Source organism: Humulus lupulus, chromosome 1 (assembly GCF_963169125.1).
Source record: "Humulus lupulus chromosome 1, drHumLupu1.1, whole genome shotgun sequence".
Classification (NCBI taxonomy): Eukaryota; Viridiplantae; Streptophyta; class Magnoliopsida; order Rosales; family Cannabaceae; genus Humulus; species Humulus lupulus.
Window position 1 is genome coordinate 80,622,519 of NC_084793.1, and position 9,937 is coordinate 80,632,455.

Consider the following 9,937-nt stretch of genomic DNA (forward strand, 5'->3'; position numbering starts at 1 on the left):
TGAACCCAGATTTTCTGTAACGTCCTGCATTTTCTGGTACCTTTAAACGACTCGGGTCGGGATTTTTCCCCCGGGTTAAGAATATTATTTTAAATAATATTATATTTTGTTTGTAAGTATTCCATGAGTTATTGCTAGCCAAAAAATGAATTTTGTGATTTTAAAAGTCAAGATAAGACTTTCGGTCCTGGACCGACACAAAAACCCTGATCGGGTAAAAATCTCGGAAAATAAAACGAAAAATCATGGCAATTATATTTTGGGCATAAAATACATTCATAAAAGTTAAAGTTTGGTCAAAAATAATAAACCTAAAAGAAAATGGAAATTTTAGGGCATTTTGTGTTAAATGCCTAATTCTACCGAAATGGGGAATTTTATTCCATGAATGGACCTTAGGTTAAATTTTATTATGTGATTAATTAAATTAAATGTGAGAGACATTTAATTTAATTAATTAATGTTAAGTTTGGTGATTAAAATTTAATAAGAGTGAAAAATGTGTCAAAAGCCAATTTGGACTTTTCTTCTTATGAAACATTAATAACATTTATAAAAAAAATAATAATAATGAAATGATCATATATGTAGTAAAGAGTGGCCGGCCATGTGGTGTTTTAGAGTGGTGTGAACCCAAATTTTATAAAATTTAAATGCCATTTAATTAAGAGGTCAAGTTGGCAAGTGGGTAGAAAAGCACTCAAGTACCTTGTGATATTTTGAAGAGTATTGTGAACAATTCCCACACTAAGAACCGATCACTCTCCATCTCTCATTCACTATCATCTTTTTTGAAGACCTCTCAAAGTGTTCTCTCCATTTTTCAAGCCCAAGAACACCAAGGAAACTTTGAGGCTAAGTCTTGGTCTAGGAAGTATTTTTCCCTAAGGTAAACCTTCACTAATCTAGGCTTTTGTAAAGTTTTAAGCTTAGAGTTTCAAATAGCTAATTAACTATGTTGTTGGGGGAAGTTGGTTAGGGTTTTTGAAAGGTTTTGGAGGAGCCAAAGCTAATAGGAAGGTCCAAACCTTAAGCAAGAACACCAAAGAGGTAAAAAGTTTACTTTTGATGATTTTGTTGTAGGGTTTTTAGTTTTAAGCATTATTTTGTATATCTAATGTTTAAAGTTTCTTGTTGGTGATATAATAAGGTTATGGTAGTTGTTTAATAATTTTTATGATGCATGTGTATTGATTTTTGAAAATGGGAACCAAAACCCCCAAGGGTTTTGTAGGATACCCTAAAACAAAACATGTTTTGAGCTGTGACTTCCAAGAGGTCAAGCAGCAACTGTATATTGTTTTTGTAAAATTAAATTGTACTGTGATGTTGTTGAGATTGAGTACATAAAATTGAGCTTTTGAAACACTAAAAAATGTTTAGAAATGAGTAAGTTATGCTATTTCAAAGATTAGGTAAAAAACTGTTTTTTTTTCGTATTCTTATTTTCGGAACCAAGTTTGGACAGCCACTGTATAGAGAAAATGAACCCAGTTTTTTCTAAAATTTTGTGGACATATTACTGGCACAACCTATTATTCCACTGTAAAATTTGGTAAGAAAATATTGAACAGTTTGAAAGTTATTAACTGTCAAAGTTTGGAAAAAGTAAGGACTTGAAAATAAGGTCATTTTTACCTCATTGTTGGAAAATGATTTCACCAATAAAAAATGCTCATTTTGACCTAAGATTTTACAAAGACCTAAATGGCATAACAAAAATAGAATTGGGAAATTTTGGTAACAATTGGGTAAGTAAATTTCAAGTTATGAACTAACGAAGTATGTAGTTAAAAATGTGAAAATTAGATTTTTCACACTTAGTGTAAAAATGAGATTTTGGAACATAAGGTAAAAAGGAAAATTTTGCTTATTTCAAGATATAAATTGGTAAGTCTTGAAATCATATTTTCACTAAAATTATCCCTTTGAGTTTAAATGAATTATTTTTATTAAAGAGTTTTTATTCTTTCTAAAAATAAGAGATTTAATTTATTAATAGTTAATAAATTAAAAGAGGGTTTAAAACCCTATATTTTGAGAAAATAATTAAATAAATTATTTTCCTAGTAAGTAAAATTGATTAATTGCTTTTGGAAAATTAATTAGTCAAGATGAGAAATTTATAACGGTTTTCCTAATTAAGACAAATTAGGCAATTTTCTTAAAACGGTTTTTAGATATTAAAACCTTAAGAAAAATAAAAGGAAAATTTAAAGAGTTTATTTTCTTTAAAAATAATTAAGGAATTTATTTGTATTTTCTGGATATAATACCGGCTAAAATCTTACATATTTTAACCAACTAGTCGAAAGTGCGGGTTAATAGCGATACCTTGAAAGAGTAAGATTTTTAGCGGGTTGTGGGGAAATACCATTGTGATACCCGAGCCTAGGTATCGAGACCTTAGGATAGGTCTCCCCGAGACTTAGGGTTTAGTCTCGAATATTTTGTATAACTTTCCTTAATAGGTTTAAAACCAAATAAGGATTGTAAATCCTTACAAATGACTTTTATTAAAATGATCAAACTGCCCAAAATAATAATAATGAATTATGAGTGTCATAATTAATCCGAGTATACTGTATGGATAACTACAGTATTGGCTAAGCGTAATTGGACTGAACGTTGGAGGGTGAAACCCTGCTGAGCGCTAAGGACTCCAAGTAAGTCAATTTATATTGTATGGCTGCAACATGAAATGATTATTGTCTTGTATGTTAGTATAGGGATACATGCATATATATAGGCTGTCATAGAAAGTTGCTTAGAGACGTTAGTCTAGTGAGTGCTGATTTAGAAAATATGAACGGTAGAAGTCCGTCATATCCTAGACGGTTGATCCCCGTCACACTGCTTGATTTTATTTATGTCCGGTTCATTACAGCGACGAGTGGCCATGAGATGAGGATAAGCTGGTTAAACCTAGGGGTGCCAAGATAAATGGGACCTAGGGGCCCTCATGCTTACTTAATCATTGGACGGTTAGAATCCGAGCAAGTGCTCTGATAAGTTATTCCCGGATAGCAGCCGTGAATATTGGCCATTCCGTGAGAGTGCCTAGAGATACTAGGGGTTGCCAAGATTGAGTGAGGCTGAACACCCTAGGGGCAGCTGCTCACCAACACCACTGATTAACATAGAAGTCTCCATAAAACCGTGTAAATTGGATTACACTCTTGAATATGTAGCGATGCCCTAGGTAACACGATAGTTACCCTTGATGAGAATATTTATTGGCTAGATCTTAGTGTGGGGACTCGGTTCTCTTTTACAGATTAGCAATTATGTTGGAGGGCGCGTTCGCCTGAATTGTTGGAAATTGTCGAGCGTTGGTCTCGAATTATATTATGATATAATATATCTGCTTGCTCTGGGATTTTCTGAGTGCAGGGATATAATTGTTGATAAGATGTAGTTGTGATATAATATATCTGCTTGCTCTGGGATTTTCTGAGTGCAGAGATATAATTGTTGATAAGATATAGTTGTGATATAATATATCTGCTTGTTCTGGGATTTTCTGAGTGCAGGATTTTTATCTAGATGTGAATTAATTTATCCTTGGTTATCAGGCATGACCATAAGTTTGCCAGGACGCTTTAGCATTCTTGAAATTGATTGTGTAGGGTCCGGATCCCTATTTCTCTATCTGCTTTGTTTGGAAGTTGATCTTACTAAGCGTTTTCGCTTACCTAGTTGTTTCATGTTGTAGGTAAGAACAAGGGAAAGGCAGAGCAGTGAGCGCTGGAGTCTTCCTTGCAAATGTACATGTGGACCGACCTTTTGGGGAAGCCTTTTTATTTTTGGAAATGTTGTGTAATTTTCCTAAACTAGGCTCACTCTAATCTTTATAAAACATGTTTGTAACTAAATGTTAAGTATGGCCATACGACTTTTTAAAAAGTTTTTTTTTCTATGGGTTTTTGAGACATTTTGTTAAATGAAAACATTTATATTTCCGCATTATCGAGTCTTGAAAATCCGGGTCGTTACATTTTCCACCATTTTTCTACACCTTTCCTCAAGCCAATTCACTCCAAAACTCACCTATCTAACCCAGATATTTAACACATAAACTCCAGCTCAATAATAACTCAGTAACAACATCAAAACCCATTAGAATTCACCCCAAAACTCAACTAGACCACACAAGAACAATTCAAACTTGCTAGCATGCATACTCTAATAACCAGCTGCAACTCTAAACTTATCCACCATAATCAAAGCTTACCTCTTGTTGAGTTGAGCCTTAGAACCAGCCCCCTTATGCCACAATCTTCAAGCTTCAAGTTCCCTTAGTTTTCCCCAGCCAATTCCTTGCTTAAGCTAGTTTCCACCAAAGTTTCCTTGAGTTTTGTCTTAGGGAGTGAAAGTGAAGAAGAAATAAGGTTTATCTTCAACTGGAAGGAGGTGAGTCGGTTTCTAAAGTTTCTAAACTATTCTCCTATTTTGTTTTACTTGACTTAAGTCTAAAGGGTTACCTCAAGGCTCGGGGTACCAAAACGTCCCTGAGGGAAAAATGGTAAATTTCCCCAGTATTCCCGCCTAGACATTCTATCCTCAAATATATCTCCAAATATTTATTTTCATGTCCCGATAATCCCAAAACACACCTAGTACCCAAATTACCCCTCGACTCACCCCGAGTCCGAATCTCAACCCCGTTGTGGCTCTCTGGTTAAGCGCTCCCCAGGACTGTCTCGGATCGTGCTGCACAGACATATCACATACATAACATTAATCACATTCATGCCCCTAATATCCAGACGTGGCCCACATGCACATTTAACTCACTAAACATGCATCACTATCATATATTCACATTAATTCACCCATTAACATATTAAGGCATATTAAATCATTTATTGCCCTCCAGGCACACTAATCAAGGCCCTAAGCCCGATTAGCAAATTCGGGTCGTTACAACTATCCCCTCCTTACGGAAATTTCGTCCTCGAAATTACCTGAACAACTCGGGATACCGCTCCCTCATCTCTATCTCAAGTTCCCCCGTCGCTTCCTCAACCTTGCTGTTTCTCCACAGCACTTTTATCAAGGCGATGGTCTTGCTCCGCAAGACATTGTACTATCCCCTCCTTAATATAATTTTGTCCCTGAAATTTACTTGAACACATCAGGCTGTATACCTCATACCTCTGATGACAATTCCCAAGGTCCAATGCCTTTACCCTTAATTATTAATAATACCCATGCGCGATAACAATCTTGTTCCACAAGATCTTGTTTGATAACCATACTTTCTTTAACTTTTACTTATACATTAAATTTACAGAATTCCAGTGTCTGCTTGGTTCACAGCAATCTCATCGTTGATTATTCTTAATGCCAAAATTCTTATGAATCATCATCCTTACCAGGATAAGATCAACTTATAGGCCCGCGGCCAAATCCTTAGTACGACTTTAGAACTCTTGTCGAAACGAAAATCATAACTCCCTTTTTCTTTCCTCACTATCATACTCTTCCTCGTTGCTTAACTTGGAGAAATACACAACCCCCATTCTGGAACCCCGTACTCCAAAGTTAACAGTTTACAGGTTCCTATAAATTTTCAGATAGGCAGACATCCTCTGCCTTAAGAATTCCAACATCCTCTTTACTTTTCCTCTGAATTATTACTGAACCATAGTGTCCACTAACTCTTAATTCTTTGCTTTTATCTTACCAAGTCTTATGCCTTGTCACCTTAGCTGTACTCCAGCTTCCAATACCGTGATTGTCTCATCAAAGAATATACTTCCCTTGATATTCCCTAAGTTGCACATTCAATGCTTAAACCGTTAACATAATTGTTAAGCCCTCAAATTGCTATCCCTTCTGCAATCGATCAGTAATTCCAGATTACTACTCTGTTTTCTTCGATCTCAGGTCCCTTTCCATAACTTAGAAGCTATAGGGTCTCAATTTATCATTACCAATGCCCTATTTCATTACCAGCTTATACAAACCAAAGTATGCTATCTTATTCAGCTGAGTTACAACTCCTTCCCTGATCCATCACCTTATTTACAGTCTAATGTGATCCATTCTTATGATCCATCATCGTATTATTTTACTTCTCAATATTCGAGTATCCCAGGTTCTACCATCAGCCAAAACCTCCCAGTACCACAAACCCTAGGAGGTGAAACAACACCCACTTATAATTCCCATCTCCACACCAAATTCTCTTTGGACCATTCATCTGGTTCTTGTACCTTATCTTGTATAATAATCGTAGGGTTCGTCCCTATTTCCAGAAAACCAAAACTCTGGATTCCATTATCCAAAGAAAACATATGTGTCCATCACCGCACACTAACACTATACCAATTTCAATCGTTATCCTGTCCACTCCATTGTAACCTGTGGCGCTCTTTTAACTGACACACACCTTCCAAGTAAGAGATCCACCTCATATTAAATCTCCTCCTCGTACAGTCGAAGACTTATAACATCAACCTTCCATCTGTTGTGTTCCACTAAATTTTAGTCTCAAGATTATCTTTCTTACTAACAACCCAACACTCAAGTACCTCATGCTAAGCATCACTGTCCACTTAACATTCCAAGTATATCAACCATGTTCCATTCTTTCACCTCCCGCGAGGTTCGACCCATCCTCACGCCAATCTGAGCCTGGGCATACCCAACCTATGGTGACCCCCCCACGGTTCCATACCCCCATCATAAATCAGGTCCTTTATGCTATCCCTCTATACTTAACCATAACACACATATATTCCTGCATCACCAGATACCAATCAACTCTTACCTTGTCTACTGAATTCTGATTTGACACCATTCATTCCGTCTAACCTCAAGTTTTACTGTTCTTCCCATCTCTGATATAGTTGTCTGCGGAGATACTGATACGATAGATGACGCGCTTGCCAGTCTTGTTATGCCTTCTGTTCTTCAGACGTTCTTCATTAGCTTCTTCGTGACTTCGGATCAAATCTTCTCATACCTGTCCTTTCTTCTTATAGCTCTACTCTGAGTATTCTTAACGAAACCCAAACCGACACTTCGTAAAACCTTACCTGTGACCCTGCTTCCTTGGTACTAACGTCTTCAGCGTAATAGTCATTCGCTCTCCATTTCTGTCTAGGAGTAGTCCACATATACTGTTCGTGAACTTGAAGGGAACTTACCCATACCGTTCTAATATTCTCTACTTAAGAACTTACCTGTGCTGCTGTAGCTTGAACCATTCTAGAATCTTTGTTACCAACTCCTTACACCTTACTCAGTACAAAATAAAAATTCCTGAAATGTCTCTCTCTTGATTTCCAGCTGGTAATAACTGGGTCGCAGATCAACTCCTGGAGACATTGTCCCATCTTGTACCCAACATCAAACTTTTCATTCTTAACCGTTGATGCCAGCAATTCTCGCCATATAATGCTCTGACTACTCCAAGGTAAAATTTCTTTAATTGCTTCAGGTAATTCTTTCTATCAGCCAGTGCCGTCTTCCACAACATTCCTGATACCAAATCTACCTGTAGCTCGACTCTATAATAACCCCAATCTTTCCTTATATACCTATACAAGTTTCCCACTGGTTAACTCAGCTTCCATTCAGTCTAATTAAAATACTTGAAATGACATCCCTTATAATCCATGGTTGTCTCTTAGCAGATCCACTTTAACTCTGCCTTATGTTGAGGCTTCCTTAAGACGAACTCTATTGTTCTCACTATGAACTTCTTAATTACTTGTATCCCAATTCATCTGCCAGAAGTTCCTTATTCCTCCTCAACAAATGCCACTATCCTCAACTTCTCACATAGCACCCTTGAGGCAAACTCTCTATGTTTAACTCCCTCTCGGAACATTCTCAACACCGAGTTCCTCCAGCTCGTTACATGACTAAAACATAGAACATCCAATTAAGTACTCATCTTCGAGGAATCGCGGCCTCGAACTTTGAGTGTAACGAGGCATTCTAGTCCTTCGTTTCCTCACCATGGAAAATCCATCCTAACATACTAAATTATTTCATTTAGAAGTCGTGCCCTCACCCGAAATCCTCCCAGGTGACACCCTCTCCCTCAGGTGCATACCAATTTACCTCCCTGGTTCCTCTCACCATCTTGATAACTACCTTTTCAATCATGCTCCTTTCCAATCACAAATTAGGTGCCCTAACACTGTCTGGGGTCCTTCTACCTCGAAAATTGAGAATTTGTCCTTACTGAATTCTACCAATAGAAGCACTATCTTTCACATCCCTTGCCCTGCAGTATTCATGCTCTTTATCTCATTCCACAGATCTCAAATAACATGGCTCTCTCTGCTACTCAAATACCACCGAAGATCTAATACACTGGAGCGGCCCTGTCACCCTGAACCATTCCAGAATTTAATCCTTACATGGGTCATTATTCCCAACCACCACCACTTGCATAAATTTCGAAAGTAAGGTACCCAACTCCTTACACTCACTAACACAGGTTGTCATTGTCTTATCATTTCAAATCAAGCTCATAGATTTATTAATCTCCTCATCCTTATAACTTCTTTTATCGAGTCCCCATTTGAGTTCTTTCCAACCCATCACACCAATATCTCAACCTGAACACCACTTTCTAGTATCCTCCTGTCACAAGTACTTAGCACAATCCTTTAGTTATGACCTTTCACCTCCATATAACCAAGAATGAAGTTAGCTTTGTCCATCCACTAAACAATTCCTAGGCAACCCAAACTTTCCTTTCCAACCAGAGGTTAACGCCTCTTAAGCCTTCTAGTTACTATTCTTTATCTGTCTGTATCCTTATACTGTACCGATACCATTTACTCATATGCTAGCGGACATCTCCGAACTTTCAGGGTAGATGGAAGTTTCCAACCCTAACTATCATCTGCAACTCTTCTGTATTACGATGCCAGGTCTACTTAACCATCCCGGATGCAAACAATCTGAGTTCATCCGCCACCGCTGACTAAACTTCTCCACCTTGAGGTTCACACTCCGAACCAAACCACATCTAGGTCCAAAAATCACAACTTTCATACACACATAAAGCATATTAAGCCAAATCCACAATACCATACATTTAGCTACCCAATTATACCACAACTAGGCATACTCACATTTCATTATGCTCCATACAGGCCAATAAACAGATATTACATATGGATTCAATTTTAGACAGTTAACTACACACACTCAGTATGCAAACCATTATCCCAATATTCATCCACATGCAATAACAATGCTATTCAGCACACTTCAATCTCATCATGCAATAGTCAAGGGCCAGGCCCTATCAGTATCTCATGCATATGTTAACTCATTCATCATGCTCTATATATAAGATAAGCAGGAAAATAGGGCATTCAAATACACATTCGGACATATTAACCAATCTTACCAACCAACCCTGAGTTAAGTCTGTCATTGACTGCGTGTGTACATGTTCGATCAATCTCCAGAACCAATAACCTTGGCTCGCTCTGATACCAAGTTGTAACGCTCTACTTCCTTAGAGTCGTTACTAAGTGAGTTTAAAAACGTGCTTTCAACTCGCTAATTGAGGTTTTAAGTCAAACAGTGTAATTAAGCCATAAACAAAGGAAAGACTTGAGAAATAGTAATTTCCATAGAAAATTATAAAAGTTTTACACTTGGGATCCCAAAATACAGTTTAGAAATATTTACAACATATAAATTGAACCAAATCGGCTAGTGGAAAAAATATAGGTTTATTTACAAGCATCTCCCAAAATCCTCTGGCTGTGGCAGCCAGGCTGGCCAAACATGTACACGCCGCCTCACGCCTGCTGTATTCATGGTTGGTTGATCTTCTCTTTACCCTTACCTGCACCACAGAGCATTCGTGAGCCGAAGCCCAGCAAGAGAACCCACAAATAGATAACATATGCAGCACATATATCAAGCATATAAAGTGGCCACCACTGGCTAA

At 37.4% G+C, this 9,937-nt stretch overlaps 1 long non-coding RNA gene across 3 annotated transcripts; it reads left to right on the plus strand.

Moving 5' to 3' along the window:
* Nucleotides 1–570: 570 nt before the first annotated feature.
* On the plus strand, nucleotides 571–3,959 carry LOC133812723 (uncharacterized). Of its 3 annotated transcripts, XR_009884014.1 has the most exons (5): nucleotides 571–889; nucleotides 980–1,050; nucleotides 2,601–2,666; nucleotides 3,534–3,625; nucleotides 3,716–3,959. It is a non-coding gene; the product is annotated as an uncharacterized LOC133812723 (long non-coding RNA). The 3 variants fall into 3 exon arrangements; XR_009884015.1 differs by lacking the exon at nucleotides 3,534–3,625 and having other exon boundaries at nucleotides 586–889; XR_009884016.1 differs by lacking the exons at nucleotides 2,601–2,666; nucleotides 3,534–3,625 and having other exon boundaries at nucleotides 679–889.
* The last annotated feature ends 5,978 nt before the right edge of the window (nucleotides 3,960–9,937 follow it).